The 21,746-nt window shown below is 46.7% G+C and overlaps 1 protein-coding gene across 2 annotated transcripts in view; it reads left to right on the top strand.

The window, feature by feature from the left end:
• Positions 1–21,746, top strand: part of FRMD4A (FERM domain containing 4A) — a 390,969-nt gene that overhangs the window by 140,102 nt on the left and 229,121 nt on the right. The gene's annotated exons all lie outside the window — the stretch shown is intronic.

Below are 21,746 nucleotides of genomic sequence, written 5' to 3' on the forward strand. Positions count from 1 at the left end.
TTTTTTTTTGGATGTATAGTGAAAAGTTTGAAAGGACATAGTTCCCCATGCTTCAACCCAGAAGCCGTCTCTCACTAACAGGGGTTAGGAACGGTGCTTTTATTTTACTGCCTGGCAGGTTATTTTGGGAGGTTTTGGCACAGGGGGTTGACAGAGACCTGGATACAGGATGCTGCGTTGGTCTCGGCTGTTCCTGATTTCCTAAGCTGTGTTGTGACCATTTATAGCTCAAAGCTCCTGAAAATGTGGTATTTGCTTATAAGTGCAGTCATATCTGTCAAAGACTATAAGACTGTAGTCCCTTATATGACATAATAACTGCACAAACAGGCACCGAGGCTCCAAAATAGCATAGCTTAATTGGTTTGCTTTCCCGAGGAGATACTGGGCCAGACAATGAAGTACAACAGCTTAAATCTATGCTTAACAATAGCTTTGTCTATAAATAGGATATTTTTAAGCAATGGGAAGAACATTTGGGGTAGAACTAGATAACATGTTTCAGATGAATAGTTTATTTGCTAATAAATGCAGTTTCAGGCTGACTGAAACCGTCCACAGACTCAGGATGAATTCAACTAATGTTTTCTGCTACAAAAAGGGGCACCCTTTTTTTCCTGTCAAACCAGAAAAGCTCCGTTATAACATTTCAATATGAAACATTTCAATCACCCACTTAAGAAAACTCTTCATCTTAGAGTTCATCTTCATTTTATTTCTTAATTTTGAGAAGCACACCCACAAATTAAATGAATTATTTTATTTTGGGTCCATCCCAGAAAAATTCTTTCAGCTTTATAGCAGGGAAAGCGAAAGCTTTAGAAGGGACTTTCTTAGTCTGTTCCCATAGTTCTGCTCTGGGGCGCCGGTTGCTTTTACAGTGGCTTTGGAGTGCGAACATAATGTACAGCTGGTGAGCTTGTCTTTACAGCTGATAAAGTGAGTTACACCAGGGTCATGTTGAAATGAACCCTGGATACAGGTCAAGTACATAAAATAGAGTTCTCCTCCAGCGGCCTCACGTTACAGACCTGATTTATGTTTCTAGCGCTTGCGGTTCTGTTTGGAGCCTGGCATGGTTACACGCAATCTGCCCAGCCAAGCTTGAAAGCTCCTCTTTCCTCAACTTGCTTGTGTAAGGTGGGGAAGGTAAGAGGCGTTAGAATCAGCTCTAAACGTCAGAGATTGATGGAGGCGACACCAGCGGGTCTTGGCTGCACCAAATGCATTCGCTGTCTGTAATCTGCAGGAAGAAAACTTGCTGAAGTAATTCTTGCAAAAAAGTCAAAATACGCCTTTTCCAGGCAACCTAACATTTGAAAAGCCTCATTAATAATGGTTGCGAAGTGTGGAGAAACTATAGCTTCCATCTATAGGTCACAAGGCATTTTGCAAGTATTATCTGAGTGTCAGAAGATAAAAGGGAAGCAATCATTCTAGGCCTGATTTTCACAGAGGTTTCATGGAGGTGTCTGGAGAGGTTATTAAAAACGTCTAAGCAGATTAAGTGCACATAAGTCCTCTTAAAAGCAGTGAGGTTCAGACACTGAACTTGCTATTACTTTTTGCAAATCACAGTCAGAAAAGGGGATGTTTAAACTCAGCAACTTCAGGTGTTTAATGCACGTGCTTTAATAGACTACGATGTCCCTGCGTTGCTCTGCGGTCCATGCAGGGTGTGGGAGGGAAGGCAAAGCTGCATCACACTCTTGAGGACTCTCTCTCTGAGATAACATAGACCATGATGTAAAGTAACAGCTCTGCTAGGTCAAACCGAGGTTCCTCTGCCCCAAAACCCAGCCTTCAGCAGCGTCCAGCCACAAACGCTCAGGAGACGGGAAAAACAAGGCAAGTCTGCAGTCACACTTCCCCAGTACATCCTCCCACTGCCCAAGAGTCGCTAGTTCAGCCACTTCCTGACTTCATCATGTTTAACAACCCTTTATGGACTGTTCCTATGTTAATTTGCCTAATTATATTTCCAGCCCGCTTATGCTATTGCCCCCCCCCCATTCTGAGGGGAACGGAGGGTCCCATATGCAGGCCGGACCCTTCCCACAGGGAGGTCTGTTGCCTCCCTGGGGCCCGTGTTAAGGATATAGCCAGGAAGCTTCCTGGCCTGATACGACCCTCAGATTTTTACCCTCTTTTGATCTTACAGGCAGTGAGGAGCTGGAGAATAGAAGTCTGAGGGCAATGAAGAAAGATTTCAGGGCCTTGGGGCAGCTTGTCAAGGGTTTGGGAGCACAAATTGTGTTCTCCTCTGCCCTTCCAGCTTTGGGGACTGACAAATGGGTAAACAAGAAAATCGGACAGATCAACACCTGGCTCCAAAACTGGTGCTACGAGCAGGGCTTTGGGTTCAGTGATCATAGTTTGATCTACAGGACACCAGGCCTGCTCGCTAAGAATGGGAAAACCCTATCCCAAAAGGGGAAGAGGGTATTAGGCCAGGAGTTAGCAAGGCTCATGGACAGGGCTTTAAACTAGTATCGAAGAGGGGAGGGGATAAAACCAGGCCCACTAGTAATGAGCCTAGGGATAAAGGGCCAAGGATAGGGATGAAATCGGTAGCCCAGCTCAAGTGCGTCTACATGAATGCACGTAGCATGGGCAACAAATGGGATGAGCTGGAAGCCATTGTGCAGCAGGGCAGCTATGATGTAGTTGCCATCATGGAAACGTGGTGGGATGACTGTCACAACTGGAATGCTGCGATGAATGGCTATAAGCTCTTCAGAAGGGATAGGCAAAGGAGGAGAGATGGGGGTGTGGCGCTGTACATTAGGGAGTGTTTTGATTGTATAGAGCTAGATTCCAGTGATGATAAAGTTGAGTGTTTATGGGTAAGGTTGAAGGGGAAGGCAAATAAGGGAGGTATTGTGCTGGGAGTATGCTACAGGCCGCCTGGCCAGGATGAGGAGACGGATGAGGTATTCTATAAGCGGCTGGCTGAAGTCTCGCAATCGCCAGCCCTTCTTCTGGTTGGGGACTTCAACCTGCCGGGTATCTGCTGGAAATATAACACAGCAGAGAGCAGGCAGGCTGGGAGGTTCCTCGAGTCAATGGAAGACAACTTCCTGACACAACTGGTTGGTGAGCCTACCAGGGGAGGTGTCTTGCTGGACTTACTGCTCACAAACAGAGAAGGACTAGTGGGAGATGTGGTGGTTGGAGGTCGTCTTGGGTTTAGTGATCATGAAATGGTCAAGTTTTCAATTTGTAGCGATGTAAGGAGGATAGCAAAACCTCCACCTTGGACTTCCGGAGGGCGGACTTTGACTTGTTCAGGACACTGGTTGAGAGAGTCCCTTGGGAGACAGTCCTGAAGGGCAAAGGGGTCCAGGAAGGCCGGACACTCTTCAAGAAGGAAATTTTAAAGGCCCAGGAGCAGGCTGTCCCCAAGTGTCCCAAGTCTAAAAGGCGGGGAAAATGGCCAGTCTGGATGAATAAGGAACTTTGCATGGGACTTAGGAATAAAAAGAGGGTTTATCACCTTTGGACAGGCAACTCAGGAGGAGTACAGAGATCTCGTTAGGTTATACAGAGAGAAAATTAGGAAGGCAAAAGCCCAGCTGGAGCTCAACTTGGCCACTAACATTAAGGACAACAAAAAAAGCTTTTATAAATATATCAACAAAAAGAAAGCCAGGGAGAATCTCCATCCCTTACTGGGTGCGGGGGGGGGAAAGTTGCAACCAATGACGAGGAGAAGGCTGAGATAATGCCTTCTTTGCCTCCGTCTTCAATAGTCAGACCAGCTATCCCCAGGGTGCTCAGCCTCCTGAGCTGGAATATAAGGGTGGAGAGCAGAACAACCCACCCATAATCCAGGAGGAAGTAGTCAATGATCTGCTTCTGCACCTAGACACACATAAGTCAATGGGGCCCGGATGGCATTAACCCAAGAGTACTCAGGGAGCTGGCGGGAGAGCTCACCAAGCCTCTTTCCATCATTTAGCAACAATCCTGGTCAACAGGGCAGGTGCCACATGACTGGAGGGTGGCTAATGTGACGCCCATCTACAAGAAGGGTCGGAAGGAGGATCCGGGGAACTACAGGCCTGTCAGCCTGACCTCGGTACCAGGAAAGATCATGGAGAGGATCATCTTGAGTGAGCTCTCACGGCAAGCACAGGGCAGACAAGGGATCAGGGCCAGCCAGCATGGGTTTAGGAAGGGGAGGTCCTGCTTAACCAACCTGATCTCTTTCTATGACCATGTGACGCACCTTCTGGATGCAAGGGAGGCTGTGGACATTGTCTATCTGGACTTTGGTAAGGCCTTTGACACCGTCCCCCACAGCATTCTCCTGGAGAAGCTGGCGAATCATGGCATAGACAAGTGTACTCTTCGCTGGGCAAAAAACTGGCTGGATGGCCGTGCCCAGAGAGTTGTGATTAATGGGGTGAAATCCTCCTGGCAGCCGGTCACCAGTGGTGTCCCTCAGGGCTCAGTTTTGGGGCCAGTTCTGTTTAATATCTTTATCAATGATCTGGATGAGGTGATTGAGTGCACCCTCAGTAAGTTTGCAGACGACACCAAACTAGATGGGAGTGTTGATCTGCTTGAGGGTAGGAAGGCTCTACAGAGGGACCTGGACAGGCTGGATCCATGGGCCAAGGCCAACTGTATGAGGTTTAATAAGGCCAAGTGGTGGGTCCTGCATTTCGGTCACAACAACGCCATGCAGCGCTACAGGCTTGGGGAAGAGTGGCTGGAAAGCTGCCCAGCAGAAAAGGACCTGGGGGTGCTGGTGGATGGCCAGCTTAACACGAGCCAGCAGTGTGCCCAGGTGGCCAAGAGGGCCAACAGCATTCTGGCTTGTATCAGGAATAGCGTGGCCAGCAGGAGCAGGGAAGTGATCGTACCTCTGTACTCAGCACTGGTGAGGCCTCACCTCGAGTGCTGTGTTCAGTTCTGGGCCCCTCTGTACAAGAGGGACATTGAAGTGCTGGAGCGTGTCCAGAGGAGAGCTACCAGGCTGGTGAGGGGTCTGGAGACCAGGTCATATGAGGAGAGGCTGAGGCAACTGGGCATGTTTAGCTTAGAGAAGAGGAGGCTGAGGGGAGACCTCATTGCCCTCTACAACTCCCTGAAAGGAGGTTGGAGAGAGGTGGGTGTTGGCCTCTTCTCCCAGGTGAATAATGACAGGACCAGAGGAAATGGTCTGAAGTTGTGGCAGGGGAGGTTTAGATTAGATATTAGGAAGAATGACTTTACTGCAAGAGTGGTCAGGCACTGGAACAGCCTGCCCAGGGAGGGGATTGTGTCACCATCCCTAGAGGTGTTTAAGAAACGTCTAGATGTGATGCTTCAGGCCATGCTCTAGTGCAGAGATAGTAGGTTGTTTGGTTGGACTCGATGATCTCAAAGGTCCTTTCCAACCATGAAGATTCTGTGATTCTGTGATTCTGTGAGCTATGCAAATAAGAGCTTTTTCTCCTTCTAAATCTGCAGCCTCATCGTGTCATTGCATAGTCTTTAGTCCTGGTGTTATAGCATAAAATAATTTTTAAAAGAATAATCCTTCTTTATTCACCATCTCTGTGTCCTTCATGATTTTATACACTTTGATCACATCTTCCCTCCATCATCTTTCCCAGCCTCCTCATCTCTTTCTTTAGTCCCTCTGCATAAGAAATTGTTTCCTACCTATACAGGGAGCCTATGGTTAAAGCTTAATGTGGGTTGCTACATCAGTCAGTGAGGATACATTCCCCTTGCCCAATACTGAAGTACAGATACCTTTGAGATGGCACGCAACAGGCGTTGGACTGGTCCCAGTGTCAGGACTGAGCAGGCAAGGGGATGGAAATAGTTTCATTCAGCTGTTTCTGTGAAGGAAATGTAGGAGGCAAGAAAATGATAAGCCATTTCAAATATGACTTTATGACAAAAGGCTGAGAGGTTTTTTTCTTTCCACAAATAGGTTATACTGTGATTTTAATGCCCGAGCTGTGAAGGCAGCACTTGTGGCATCCCCTTGGCACCTACTGGCTGAATGGTCCACTCTGATTTTTGACTCTGATTTTTCTATCGGACTCTGACACTGATTTTTCTATCAATCAACGCCATCCCCTGAACATCCCGGGCTGTTTGCTGCGGTCGGCTTCTCAGGCAGGAGCATTCAAATGAAATACAGCTGCCACTAAGGCCATGCAAGCCACTTCAAAGGGATGTGCAAACATGGCCAGAATAGCCAAATGCCACTTTGTGTCTGCGGACATGGCACTGCACATGGTCATCACGGCTCTTGTTGCTGTTTCGTCACCACTGCGTCTAGTGATAGCACTCAAAAAATGAATTTTGGAGCCCAGGATGAGCTTTTCCTCCAGCTACTGAATATGGAATGTGTACAACTGCAGTTGTCCATCCTTGGTTTGGTGCCTGAAGTGTGTATAGAGCAATTTAGCTGTCCAAATGCAGGGACTTAAATCAGTTGCTCAAACCCAGGCATATTGTCTTCTGGACATGCATTTCTGGACACACATTTCTGGACACAGATCCACAGATCACAAAAAGTCTGCAAATGTTTTAGAAGTGTTTCTTTTCTTAGAAGCCATGTAGACCAGAAGCTACTCTAATGCATTCAGACCTCGGTCCATGGTGTGCTTGGTGATCACAGGTTCCAAAGAGGCCCTTGGGAAACATAGTATTTTATGATCAGTCCAAATACATATGACAGAGTAAAAATAACTCAGGGTTGGTGACCACATCCACAGTGCAGGTGTGTCTTTCATTCATTTCCCTGCACCCAGGTGTTGTTTTCAGAAGCTGGATTTCTAAAATTGGTTGAGAAAGGCTTTCTTCAGCAATCCTGCATGCTGCCTTTTCCCATCCCATTTCATTTTTCAAAGTTGCATTTCACACTAGAAAGAAAAAAAATAACTCTTTTCCAACTTGGGGAGACAACAGCTGAAAGAGATGGAATAAAGAAAAGGAATGGGTTGCAATAGGTGAGAAGTGAGTGACAAAGCATGTCCTAGAGAAGAAGGAGAACCAAACTCAAGATTTCCTCTGCTGTCCTTCTCCATCTGCTCAGCTCTCTGCCCACTTGGCTGCTGAGGCACACATTACTATCTTGTTCTGACAAAAAATTCCTGTGCTGGTCACAGAAACCATCCCACCACAAGCTTGTCAAAATCGGCCTGCTCATCCTAAAACTAAGAACCTTCTTTTAGTTCAATATTCGTATTTAAGAGCATCATAAAGATATTTGTCTTGGTGATCTACAAAGGGAAATGCTCCGTGTATGTGCAGGTCTCCTTATTCCCTCAGCACAGTGAGGGTGGTCACGCAAACCAAGGGGTATGCAGAGATGCTTGCAAGTGACTGAATTATCACAGATTAGCAAGTTATTACTGTTAATGTCAATTAATATGTTTTATGTTATACTATAATGCGCTGAAAGCATGCAAACGTCTGCACTTTAAGCTGATGACTAGTAATCTGTTAAACTACGGTAACTCTTGCAGTGCATCTCCCTTCTTGAGGGAGCAGCTGTAATGTTTACTGCTGGTTTAGCTGGTGACAGGTGACTGCTGCAGTGACATAAATAAAATTTGCCTGTCCTTGGTGCTTGAGTCAGAGCACACCAAAACATCCTTTTGAAATGAAGCAAGAACATATATTTTCATGTCCGCAGACATCAGAAAGATGTTTGGAAGAACAAATGGGTGATTTTCTTTCCTGGGGGTTAAATGCTTCTCCCGCCTCCCACCATTCAGGTCCAGGGCCCGCCCAGTAGAGATGCAAATGTCAAACCCAGCCCAGATCCTGTCCTTGGAGGTCACAAGTGCATCCCAGAAAGGCTGAGCGGCTTTACCACGGCCGCAACCACCCGCCAAAAACGTTAAGCGTGATTTTCACGCACTTCAGCTGATTGCTCAGGTGGCACTGAAGGCTTTTGTCATACAATCCCAGAGCAGCAGGGATCTCCAGGGATGTGGTCCCAGCCATTAGGCTGCTTCTTTGAGTATGTTCCTCTGGCTTTTTAGTGCATGAAATATCTCTGCACTGCATGCTTTTTAATCTTTAGAGGTGTCTCACTGCCCCATGCTGCCAACCTTCCCCTCTGTCTCTTCGAGCCCTTTGATCAGGGCACTTTGCCCTGACGTACCCGCCAGCATCCATGGAGAGCTGGCTGTATACAACCCTTGGGGACCTGTCCCATTGACAGTGATGAGCAGCTTGATTTCCAGGCTGCTTTTCCCTCCCCTGTCTGTGCCTCCCCTCCCCTCTTGCTGCTGCCCCTTGCTTTCACCCGGGGTTTGAAGCATGTCCCAGGGCAAAGCCGCTCTCAAGGGCTCAGAGCTGAGCCGGTGAGCGTCTGCAAGCAATGCGAGACAGTGCTCCTCAGGACACCCTCTCCCTCCTGACCCCCAGGCAGGGGAGAAAAAGATGTAGGGAAATATAAACACCAAGGTGCGGGGCTAGGATTGTGAAAAGAATGGGAACTTTTGCATTTTGTTTTTGTCACTTTCCTTAAAGTGATGGATAAACCCAAATATCCCATCTCATACCTCTACACCTGCCTGTTTTCCTCAGCAAAACGAGAGTAATGTGCAAGCACTATCAGTCCGTATGTAAGATCTGATCACCATAGGAGGAAGGATGTACCAGCGAGGACGGTATGACTTCATTCAGCTCCAAAATTGGCCTTCTCCATTGCTTTGGATTAGCCAGCAGGACATTTGCGGCTTGGTACTTATTTTACGCTGTAGAAAGCGTGCAAAGGTACAGAGACAGGAAGAAAACCCTTCTGTAGGCGTTTGCATGACACCTCGCACCTGGGGACTGGTCTGCTGAGCTTGGTGGGGTCCCTGATGTGAGTGACTTCTTAGATATGGACAGAGGAAAGAGAAAGACGATGGGAGTGAACATCGCTGAGAAAGGAGCCTCAGGAGAGGCTATGCCTCAGCAGAGAGCGTAAGCACCTTCACCTTATGAATTATCTCTTTTTTAAGGAGGAAGAAGATCTGTCTGGTGTCTAGGCTTTGCTAGAGTGCAGCTCTCTGACGAAGGGCAAGCCACTGTTGAAGTGTTTCATGGCTGAGGGAATTAAGGATCCTGGCTTGCACCTACAGTTGAAACAAAAATTGCTGTGGGGCTTAAACCTGTTTTTAACAAAAGTACGTAGCCTGTCAGATGTGGTGGGAGATTAGCAATGTAATTATACAGGCTTTGGCTTCCTGCTTTCCACTAAGTGCCTAAAAACCCTCCAAAGAGGCCCATTACCTTCCCTTTTTTTAGCTCTTACATTAACTAGGCAGTTCAGAGTGACACAAATACAGAAGCAGGAGAGGGATTCCCTTGCAGAGGTCTTGGGTTTTTATAGCTAAGTGCCTCCTGATGGATCTGTCAGAGCAACCCGCGAGAGCAAAACCTGTCACTCCCCAGAGCGACCATTAGCTTTATTTCCAGAGTCCCTGCAAGCGCTTTCCATTTGTCCCCTGTTGAACTCACGGAGGAGAGTACGGGCTCCTCTCGGGCAGCTGGCTGACTTCGAGAGAGAGGGAGGTGAAGCGAGCAGCCGGGCTGAGGGCACAAGGATCTGGGATCTGGGGTCTGGGGCAGAAAGCCTCGGCAGGAGTGGACGTCTGAGTGCTGCTTCACCTGCGAAACAGGGAAGGACAGGCAGAAAGCTGCTGAGAAATGTGTGCCATCCAACCCGCTAAACTCCAAAAGGCTGTTTGAAATAGGGAGCCAGGAGGAAGAAGTGGCAGCCGGGGCCTTTTTGTGTTTTCCATTCACAGAAAGCAAATTTAATAAGGATTGTGAGGTCCCATAGCATAAGCAATGCAGGCTCTGCAACGGTTTTGCTTTCCAGCACTGGCTGTGGAGCACTTTCAGACAGTCCTGCTTCACAGATGCTCTTCAAAGGTGGGAATGCTGGTGTTAACTTTGCAAGTCCATCCACGAACACAGCTATTGCAGTCCCTGTGATTTTCCCTGTGATTGTCCCTGTGCATCCCCAGATGCACTGGCATCTCTGGATTCATCCCTGCTCGACTCACCCAGCATCATTTACATCCCCAGCAGGCACCCACTGATCCACAGGGTTTGGGTCCCACCACCGTATGTAGATCCTGTTTTTGTGGTAGGATTCCTACTAAGGAGTGCAGGGAGCAGACACCGTGTGCTTTTAACAGGTATTTTCCTGATAGATGCCCTTATGATACAGAAAAGTAGTGTTTTCTGTGTCCTTTACACCTTTGTACATCCACAGGGCAGAGCTGGGAAAGGATCAAGCCCCAAAGCATCAGACTGCTGCTGCCAGAGATGTTGGCTGTCTGTTTTACGTGATATTCTTTAAAACCCAAAGCAAGAACATCTCTTCAGGCAGCACGGGAAATCTTGCGAGGATGTAATGGAGTGTAGTCAGTGACAGATTTGTCATCTCTCTTCCATCGCTGTGGCATGGGGAGGAATCGCTGCTGATCATTTCAGCGAAGCATCATGGCAGAGGAGACCACTGCCTGTTCAAGCTATTTTTATGTCATGTTAAGCCAGGCTTCGATTTCTGGGACAGGGAGAGAGAAAAGTATTTCTCTTTGGTCGGTCATTTGGCCCTGGGGGTCAGCCCACACTGGGGGTCGTACTGGAGTAGGGAGAGGAACTTGGAACCTTCCAGGAAATTCAGATAATGCATCTTATGGTTGTGTAGGAACAATGGCAATGCTTTTGTGCCTCCTGCCACAGCTTCAGGCCTTATTTGCAACAGAGCGTTGGTGGGTTTTGTGATAACGGGGGCACAGGAAGAAGATGTCCTCTGGCTCTTCCTAAACTAAACATCATTCCTAGGACTACCTGCAGCAGCAGCAGTGTGAAGTGGCTGAGCCAACCATCTTCTTCCCATCTCCTTCTTGCTGCTGGCCCTTGCCAGGCTTTGGGAAGGGAGTTCATCCCACTGAGCTGCCAAGGCTCCCTCCAGGAGTCAGTGGAGGAAAAGGCTGAAGCCCCACGGCATGAATGGCTTTTTTCTGGAAGTGCTTGTTGGTCTTCTTGGAGCATGAACAGCCATGTGTTAGCCAAGATACTCCCCTGTAGGGAGCTCAGTGAAGGTGAAATGAATCTGGGGGGGACCAGATGTCAGGTCATGGAAAATGACATCCCTCCAGGAGTCTCACACTCCCTGAACCCTTCCTAAACCCTTAAATCCTCCGACCAAGTGATTATCTGGCAATCATAGAATCATAGAATCTTCATGGTTGGAAAGGACCCTTAAGATCATCGAGTCCAACCAAACAACCTACTATCTCTGCCACTAGAGCATGGCCTGAAGTGCCAAATCTACACGTTTCTTAAACACCTCTAGGGATGGTGACTCAACCACCTCCCTGGGCAGGCTGTTCCAGTGCCTGACCACTCTTGCAGTAAAGTCATTCTTCCTGATATCTAATCTAAACCTCCCCTGCTGCAACTTCAGACCATTTCCTCTGGTCCTGTCATTATTTACTTGGGAGAAGAGGCCAACACCCACCTCTCTCCAACCTCCTTTCAGGTAGTTGTAGAGGGCAATGAGGTCTCCCCTCAGCCTCCTCTTCTCCAAGCTAAACATGCCCAGCTCCCTCAGCCTCTCCTCATATGACCTGGTCTCCAAACCCCTCACCAGCCTGGTAGCAATGCCAGACTAAGCCAGAAAATGGAAGATTTTTTACCCTTCATCATCCTGGAAAAGAGCATAAAAGTACAGAGAAGTATAACAGAACTAGGAGGAACAGTATTTTCTTTTTTCAGTTCCATAGTCGGAGGATTTTGTTTTTTAGCAAATAAAATCGTGCTGAGGTCTGATTCATGTTTTTTTAATGCCTCAGAAGTCTGCAGTGTCATTCTCCTGGTTTGGCATCCTAATTCAAAGTGAAATACATAAAGCCAAAAGGAGTGTGTCAAGGAGTTTCTCTAGCTTTCATCATCTTTTTTTCCATGAGCAGGTGCTGTCCTTTTTTAACTGACTCGCAATGTGTAAAACGGGAGAGAGGGAAGGGCTTGGTAATAAAATGTTAAAGAGATTTTTATTATTTTCAGTGGTATCAGGATAGAGCCTTTATGCATATAATATCAGCTAAACATCCAACAACTGAAACTTGTTCTTACCAAGCTTATAACAACTCACTGCAGCGTACTTGAAGTGTCCAGCTATTAGGGCAAATTGACAGCTGTTAATAGATGCCGTCAGCAACGGGATACATACCGTAAGAGGAGCTTTATCTTTACGCAAAATAAGGATATGAAAAAATACGCGAGGATGAGACGCAAACTGCCACGGCTGTGTGGAGCCTCGCGGGTGCCGGCTGAGCTCAGGGTCTGTGCACCCCTGCCAAAGGTGAGCTGCTGGCACCGGGGCGGAGGTGCATGCCGGGAGATGGTGAAGGCTGGGACGGGGCCGCGGCCATGGGAGAAATATTAATTATGGACTTCTCTGGGAGTTTCCCAAAACTGAAATCTTTTTTTTTTTTAAGATGTAAGAGGGAGAGGGATAGGGTGGGACGGGGAGGTGGGAACCTCATCCCTGAGAGATGGAGACCTCTGGGACATCCTCTGGACAGGTTAAATGAGAGGTTGCTTCATTACATTAAGTCTCTTCAAATTCAGGCTAAAAGAGCAAGTGTGAGCCCACAGGGGATGCCGAGAGTGGTCAGTTGGGAGCAGGCTGGAAAAACATCCTCCCTAATCACCATCCATGGTCAGGAGAGGCGCAGGTTTCTGCCCTGATCTGCCTGTGGTGAAACCTCTCCCTCTCACAGACTGTGTACAGACCAGCCGCCTAAAGAGGGGGGTTAAAATCACTGCAAAACTCCCTGCTCCCCTCCATCCCCTGTCACCTCTACAGCATTCCATCATGCGCATATTTTAAAGTTTCAGGACGTTGCTGCTTCTTGAGTCATCAAGCTCTGCTATCCAAAAGCCCCTGCGTCCCACAGCAGGAAACATTGCAAATACTTACAAATGCCCAGCCTTACAGGACATGCCAGGAAAATACCCTGTCATTGCCTGCGGATACTTTCTGTGAGCTGGGTTGGATGTGAAATAGAGGAAGGAGGAAAGGGAACGTGAAGTCTGCTGGGTTGAGCACGGGTCATTATTTCAGTGCTTTTAGGTGCATTGGATTCCCCTGTGCCTCCATGTATCTCACCGTAAGTGGTAACACAAACCGAGCATCGTACCCGCTGCATCAGGGGCAAAATACCTGGAATCTCAGAGCAAGGCGGAAGGGGTGTCCTAAGTTCGCTGTGGGAGACCCGGGCAACAAAACCCTTCAGCAAACACGGTGTGATAGAGAGGGGCTCTGCTGCCCAAAGTCCCTCTTGTGTGGACTCCAGCCATGTGGGGAGCACGAAGACGAGGACCGCTGTTTGCATCGCCGGGGCCTCAACCCTCTTGCAGTGCCAGACTTTGTAGAAATACTAATAGCAGAGTCACAGGCACACATCACCAGGGGACCATAAATATCATTTTTAATTAACTGACTATTCTACAGAGGAGACTTTGTGCAGTGCTGCGAGACATAGGAACAAAGTTCAGCCTGTCCCTGTGACAGAGCTCCAAATTTCCCCTGCTCTTTCCCGACCCAACGCCAGCAAACAGATGTGCTCTGTGCCTCCTATTTATGCGCTCCCAAGAAATTAGCACCCCGTTAAGCTACACAATGCTGTGCATTTATTTTTATTTCACTCTGCTGCAGCCTTTCAATCTTAGCTCCGCGCTATTTCTTACTGGAATCAAATCCAGGCTAGCACCAAGAGCTGCTTAAATCAACGGCCTATGAGGGTATGAATTTTATGCAGCAGAACTAGTGCCTATAGCTTAAGATAAAGCATCCCCCAAGCTGCAAAGTCCAGGTTTTGATCCAGGTCCAAAAGGGAAAGGACGGAGGAGGAAGATTTAACTTCCAAATACCTGAAGCTGGGACTGTGATTTGTCTGCAGACCCATTTTAAGGCAATAAACAGCTGTATTTATATCTCCTGAATGTGCCTATTATTTCAAGATCTCACCCAAATGAGTGAAAGTGACATGACAAAGCAGCACTGTAGGGAGCCAAAAATGTATAAAAAGCAATTGATCCATTATAGATGCAGTCTCGGGCAAGCTCAGTCTATTTTTAATCATTTTAATAATGCAGCTGATTTGCTACATCAAGGAGGGAAGCTGAAGAGGGATCCCTCCCAGCAAGCCAAATAATAGGCTCGTGTGGCTCAGTGGCAACTGGACATCTCCGAGGGGGTGCATGGCAAAATGATCTCCCCGGGAAATGGTATTGCTGCAGAAGCCCTGCCCAGCAGGTCACCTTGAGACACGGGAGACCCCAAAGGCAAGCGGATTGTGCTTTAGGAAAGTGAGAGGAGAAGCCGGTGCGACATTGAATTGTGTCAAATAGGACTAGGAAAAGGGAGGGTTTCTCAATAATTTTTAGAAAAGCGCATTTTTGTTGCTGTGATTTGGGTAGGTGAATTGTGTTGCAGAGATTGCTGCCATGGGAGGCAGATTTGGGTACACATCGACTAGTCAGGCTGGGGGACTCTTGATTCCTCCATGTTGTCTGTGTTCTCCCTGATCACAGCCCTCTTTCTCCAGCTGAAACAGCCAAGACCCATCTGAGCATCACCCACTCAGCTCGCCTGTGCCAAAGATAAAATGACTCTTCCATCCTTGGGTGGCTTGTTTGGCCCTGGGGGAAGACTAGAAGAGAGAAAACTTGAGGTTTCCCCTCCCTTTCCCATAGTGGCCTTTAAATGAGAGTGCATGGGAGAAGGAGACAGATGCCTTCTAGCCAAAGGATGGTTTTCAAGGCACTCAGTTAAATCATGAAAATAAAACAATGTCTTAGCTATAGAGAGTGATGTGAGGCCACCAGGGAAAGAGGGACCACCCATAACGAGAGAGTAATGCAATGGGGACAGTGAAAGAAGTCAGACAGCGGCAGGTATGTCCAGGAAGGAGATGAGATGCTGGTTGTATATAGTGACAATAAATCAGAAATTATAGCCACGATTTTTAAACTTGAAAGCCAAGTGCTCTAAGACGCCTGGGACTCTTCAGGGGCAGGATGGTTCAGAACTCCATTTTGCTGTCGCTAAGTTCTCTTCATAAAACAAACAGAAATGTCCCTGCTAAAGGCTGTAAAAAGGCTGGGGTGAGCCTTGATGCTAAACCTGCCAGGGTAGAGCGATGCTGGTCATCGCTTTCCCTCTTCGTAATACCTCGGGGCTGCTGACGCTTCCCATCCGGGGACTTTCTTGTAAAAACGTTTATCTTGTTGTCGTGTGGAAGTGGCATTTTTTCTCCGTTATGGAGCTATGTCAATCCCACTGCAGGCAAGAGGTCAAGAATGGGACTCCCACGCTCATTCTTCATCTGGCGGCATGGGCCAGCCCCAGCCTGGCAAGTCCGTCAGCTGCAAGCAATGACTTCTCCGTCTTATTGCCAGACAGGGGATGGACAGACACGTGGGATCTCAGCCGGCCCGTTGAGCAACCCTCAGGCGCGTTGTAGCCTTGGCTGGCAGTGCACTATGTACCTGCAGGCTTGGCCCACGCAGTTTAGGATGGGGAGCTGCTCCCAAAGGAAAGGCACATTTGTAACTGAGGTTGACACCATCCATGCTCGGTCCATTTCTCCATGGATGGTCTCGCATGTCAGCTTTGCCAGCAGCAATGTAGCTGCCCCTCCATGGAGTGTCATCACTTTGGGACAAAGGCAAGACTTGTAAATAAAGGGAAATAAGCATACATAAATCCCTTTTATTAAAAAAAATAAATATAAATATTTAAAAAATCAAAAAGCATACCTGCTGTGAGAGACACAGGTAGCTCATGTTCAGTAGATCGGAGCTATAGGTTGCTTAGGCCATTGATCAGCAAACAGTGCGACACCACTTACATGGCTTCAGCGTGCTCATACCTTCCATGCAGGCCTAGCAGTAATATCTAAAGGTCTGGTGACTTCATGGAGTTTCTGACTTTTCTGTCTTTCAGATGTCAAAGCACTTCATGGAAAACTGGGTTTTGCAGAGTCTGGAATTGGCTTAGGTATTTAGGAAAATTCATGATAAATGAATTCTTCTCGTATGGAACCGAGTCAGAGCAAAGGTCCATTCAGTGTCCCACCTTCAGCAGTGGCTATGAGTGATGCAGAGAGGAGAGTAGAAAACATACGTGATACTTTCCCTGGATATTCTCCCACCTCGCACGTGTTTTAAACTCACGGACCTCCTGTGTTGGATGTGGCCTCTAGGAGTCCGGTGTCCCTCTATGGATTTATCATCCTTTAATTTGTCCAGTCTTTTTCTGAACCCAGGTAAAACCTTGCATCCTTAGCATGCTTTGGCAAGGAGTGCCACAGATCAACTAACAGCTGTATTTGAATCACTTTAATTTCTTCTGAGCGTGGCTCCTACCGGCGTCATTTGATGCACCCTCATTCTTGTATTGCGCAAAACAACAAACAGCAATCCCTTTTCACCCTCTCCATATCACTCACCATCATTCTGTAGATCTCCTTAATTTCTCCTTCAGGCACCTTTTATTTTTTTTCCAGACCAGAGAGTCCACTTTGCTTTCTTAGTCATTTCTTTATAGGAGCCATTTTTTTTACATTTAATCATCTTTATTGCCTTTCCTTGAATCCTGTCCATCATCTCTGTATCTTTTCTGGAGACAAAGGGATCACAAGGTAGTATTAAAGATGTAAGTGAACCCTGGTTTGATTCAGTGGCATATTAATATTCTCTTTTGCTTGCCCCTTGGTAATTGTTAATATTTTATTTGCTTATTCCACCACTACTGAGCAATGAACTGACTTTTCATAAAACTATTATAATCCAAATATCATACTCCTGAGTGAGCCCAGTGCCCATAATTTTATACGTGAAGTTCAGAACATTTTTCCTGCTATGAACGTTACTTCACATTTGGCTTCATTAAATTTAATTTGCTATTTTATTGCTCATTCACTTAGTCTCATCATATCTTTCTGCAGGCCCTTGTTCTCACTACCCTGAATACCATGGTGTCACCTGCAAACTGTGCTCCCTCACTGCTCACCCCCTTTCTCAGGCTGTCTATGAATGTGTAGAGCAGTAGGTGTCCTCTGCCAGATCCCTGAAGAAAACCAAGTCACCTCCTCGTTGCCTTGATTACACAGACAAGTTTTCCAGGACTCCTCTGGAGATACTGCGTCATAGCTAGGTCCCTTCATCAGATGAAGTTGTATTTCAACCTGGAGCACAGCTTTGAGGTTGGGCCATAGGCTTATCTTCAGCTTTTCATGCAGCATTAGGTTAATTGATTCATTAGAAAATTGTCTCCAAGGCCTTCAGCTGACATTGAAAGCTACTGCAGGATGGGGTTGACTTACAATGTCCTGAACCAAGGTGAAGGCAGATGGCTGCACCCTGGGCCAGCTGGAGCCTGCACAGATTCACACTTAGCTCCAGATTCAGTGAATTACTGCAATCCAACCTGGAGGTGTCAGGTTGATGAGTGGGAAGGAAAGCTGGAGGAGGAAGGAGGGATTTGGAAGCTCATGCTTCCCTGTCATCCAAGTTTACCAAGAGGACGAGACCTCCCTCTTCACCTTCCCCAAAGGGAACAGCTCCACCCTTTGTTGCAGCAGACCTATTATTTGCTCTGAAGAGGAGAGAGCATAGAAAAATCTGTGTAGGAGACCAAAAAGACTCATCTTCAAATCCTCACTTTGGCCATTTGAAGCAGAGAAGTTCATAACAGTTCTCCACTAGTTAGGTAGACACACGTTCTGTCTTGCCGCAGCTGAGTTGCCATCCCATCCCATGCTTGTGGACTGGCAACAGCACTGCCCCGGTCGGGTTTTCAGCCATATTTGTCATACGTGCTCATAATCCACAATTACTGAGGACTTGACCTCTTGGCTAAACCAGTGGAGGTGACCCAGGCTGCCTTTTCTGGTGGGCTTCATGACCCAGTCATGTTTTTTGCCTCATACAAGAATAATCTGCCTGTTCTTCTCCCCAGATTCCTCAGCTCCCGTTTTTGTAAGCTGGGCTGGCCCAAACATAGCATCCTGGGACTAATTAGGCTCAGATCTGCTCTTTAACCCTTTCTTGTCAGCTTTTGGCTTTACTCACTAAACTTTGAGCTCTGTTATTACACCCCTGTCTTTGTAAGCCAGTCTTTGCAGGGTGACTTTTTCCTATTATCACCAACCACTCTTACCCCAGAAACTCCCCTAAGAAAACACTTCTGGGACCCAGTGTGTCCCCACATAACATTTCAGCTTTTAAAAAACAGCATATTTTGCTGAAATCTCATTTTGGCAAAAACGTTCCAACCGTCTCCACTTTCCATCTCTCTTCTGATATCTTATTCCCAAATGGTAGAAGAAAACTAGGAAGGAAGTGAGGGGAAAATGTGGGTGTAGAAGAACATCCTGTTCTGCACAAATCCCCTGGTGTGCTGTCAGATGGATGCTCTGCTTTAAATAGAAGAGGTCTCATGCTAACAAAGGCCAAAATAATAAATTCTCAGGAATTAGAAAAGATGGAAATAATGATTTAATAAAGAAAGTGTTTGGACTTAACTGCATTAATCAACCAAGTTAGAGCTTCTTATTATCACATACAATCTCACTTTTGGGTGAACCTCTAATGCACACACACACACACACAGAGGCTTTGGGAACAATCCCTGGGGAACCCAGCGAAATTCTCCTTCTTGTTTATTGTATTTGAGAGGCTATTTCCATGAGAGGTCATCTGGGGTAAGCAACGTTAAAGTGACAGTTAGAAGAGGGCCAATGGGATAGATTCAGAGGTCCCTAAGCTTTCATGTGTTTGAAGAAGTTCTTCTGGTTAGATCTGATTTTGTGACCCTGATTTCTCCTATCCGCTTTTTGCAAGGGGTTGAGCACTTTCTGTGCTCCGGTGACCTTTTTTTTTACCATCAGTATTTTTTTACCCCAGCCACACCAACTGCTTCAGTTGTCACTAGAACAGGGAGACAATTTTTTTTTCTCATCTTCCACACATTTTCTATATTTTAGAACTTTTCCTATCATGTGTTGCTTTGAATCTGAAATTTTAGTGCAATTTGAAGGAAAAACAGAAAGAGAGATACCCTTGGGTACGAGATACCCTTGGGTACTAAATACCCCACAGTCTAGGATTTTGGAAAATTCCTCAAGACTTACTTCAACAAAGCAACTTTTTACATCAACAGCGTTTTCCCCAGAACTTCTGACCATTTATAAAGACAGTTAAGAGCTGGTATATCTCATATCTCTGCTGTTTATTGCTGTGATAATGGAAACCCAGGCCATGTAAAGCTTAGCCTGGGTGAGACCGCATGAACCCATTCATCCTTCTTGCCATCGCCAGTTGAGCACGTGATGTTTTAGTGCCAGGTTCCAGTGAGCGGGAATCAGGGAAACCATTATGTGGTCCCTTAAGCCATTTTCTTGTGCCTGACACTATTTTCTCCATCAGTTTTGAAATAATCTTGAAATCCATCTTTGTGAAGACAAAAATGAGCCTGTGTTCGTGTCAAAGAGTCTGTCACATGAACATTGCATTCTGACCCTGGAAGATGTCTCCTGTTGTTTATCTCTGTGGCCAATACAATGCAGCTACAGGGACAGTCAGGGGGCAGAAGTGGTGAGGTTACTATTGCACAGAGGCATCCTACAGAAAAGGATCTTTAATTTCATATTTCAGTACTTAACACATAGCCTTTGTGCAATAAATAGGGTGGAGAGGGGAGAAGTGATCACATGTTCAGTTCCAGTAAAGTTCTTGTTGTGGTCAGACTGGTTGGACAGTAGTATCAGTTAGAGGAAGACAAATGCATGATTCATAAAATCATAGAATGGTTTGGGTTGGAAGGGACCTTAAAGCTCATGTAGTTCCACCCCCCTGCCATGGGCAGGGACACCTCCCACTAGACCAGGCTGCTCAAAGCCCCATCCAGCCTGGCCTTGAACACCTCCAGGGATGGGGCAGCCACAGCTTCAGTCCTGGTGGACCTCTGTGGGTTCCTACTGACACAGCCTGAGCACTGCTTGCTGTGGACCAGAGACAGGGACCTGCAAAAAGACAGTCATGTGTCCTTGTACCCAGCCTGCTCTTGTAGCAACTGTGGCTTCCCGCGGATCTCTGAATTTCCACGCATGCCAGATGAGATGAAGGCTTACCACCAGTCAGGTCCTCTTCTGCAAATACTTTCTAGAGAGCAGAGCACGTGAAGCCCTGTCTGCAGTGAAACCTTGCAGCAATGAGCATGCTGGCTCACTCATCAGCATGTTGCATGATGATTCCCTGAGTTTCAACCACCTCCAATGTAATACCCTCCAAATACATTTCTTTGTGGTTTGATTCATGCTCATTAAAACATCCCTGCACTCAGACTGGTGAAGACAGACACTTTGTCAAAGCTTTAATGAAAGGGCAGCATGTGGATGATGAACAGGCTTTCTCTGCAGCAGACAAGCTTCCCGTGCCGGGTTTATTTCTGGAGCAGCTAACCTATTATCTGATGCAGGGCCTTGTGTGAATGAGAATTGGTCCATCCAGAAAATGAATTACGTGCCTTTCTTTGCTATTGAAACTATCCATCATATCATGTCCCAAATGGTCTATCATGTTGTTGTCTAGTAAAACTCGGCCATGAGAGGCAGCTCCTGTTCGGATGCTGATGCTAGATGTCTGAAAATGTGATTTCAGCTATAACTCTAAGGACATTTAGTTGGAATTTATGACTAGAGATCCCTCCAAGCTCCATCAACTCTATCCATCTCACACCTTTATAAATAATACTGGTCTTCAGTTTCTGAATCCTTTAGGGCAGCCTTGTGGGTTTTTTTCCCAGTGTCTGGAATACATCATATGCAAGATTTCACTCTGAGATTTCAAACCATGTGGGTACATATTAAATGAATAAAAATTAGTTTGGCCAAGTAATGTAGACATCATGGAAGGCAGTTTGGTGAACTTGGCACTGTCTAAGATGCAGAAGACTTTGGCACCGCTCCTGGCCATACCAAGACTTTCAGTATTTTTCCTTTTTGTGCCTCAGTTTTCTTTCTATTTGGTTCCCAGCCAGCGTTAACCAAAATCCTTGAAGGAACCCCACTGGGTTTAGATTCAGTTGGATCAGGTCCACCAGTACCTTACCACTACGTGCAGGGCTGTGAGAACTACAGACAAAAAGTGCTAAGCAAGCAGAAATGTCACCTTTTCTCCATTGACTTAAGTAGGAGCAGATGTGCAGAGGACCATCAAGTACTTGGGATCATGCTTTAAACTTTCCATAAATACAGTAAAAGGAAGGGTCTAGCCTTGAGAAGTTATTAACATCCCAGACGGGGATGCTGCAGAGCTGAAGGGGTTGAGAGGTGGGAGGACATTTCAGAGGGGATGCCAGGGCGTTTGCAGAGTCAAACCCTGCAGGACTATTTGAGGTTATTCCCCTTCGCACACAACCTCAGCAGCCACCACGGCACTCAGTGTAGTCCCATGCCTTGGGGAGTGGGTAAGGGAATCTATTAATACTCTTAGGAAGAAATTAGCATCCAAACAACTTTTGTTTCCTTGTTTTTTACACGTCTGTGCTCTCCTCTGTCACTAGCTACAGCGCAGAGCCTGATATGCTCCGACAAAGAGCTATTGATGGTGTGCTTGTGTGAATTGGCCCAGCACTGGTCACAGCCAACTTCTGTGGGACCTGCTGCCCCCGCTTCACAATACGCTCCAGTGTGCTGAGCCATTTGTGA

The sequence above is a fragment of the Chroicocephalus ridibundus genome, chromosome 1, assembly GCF_963924245.1.
Source record: "Chroicocephalus ridibundus chromosome 1, bChrRid1.1, whole genome shotgun sequence".
Taxonomy (NCBI): Eukaryota; Metazoa; Chordata; class Aves; order Charadriiformes; family Laridae; genus Chroicocephalus; species Chroicocephalus ridibundus.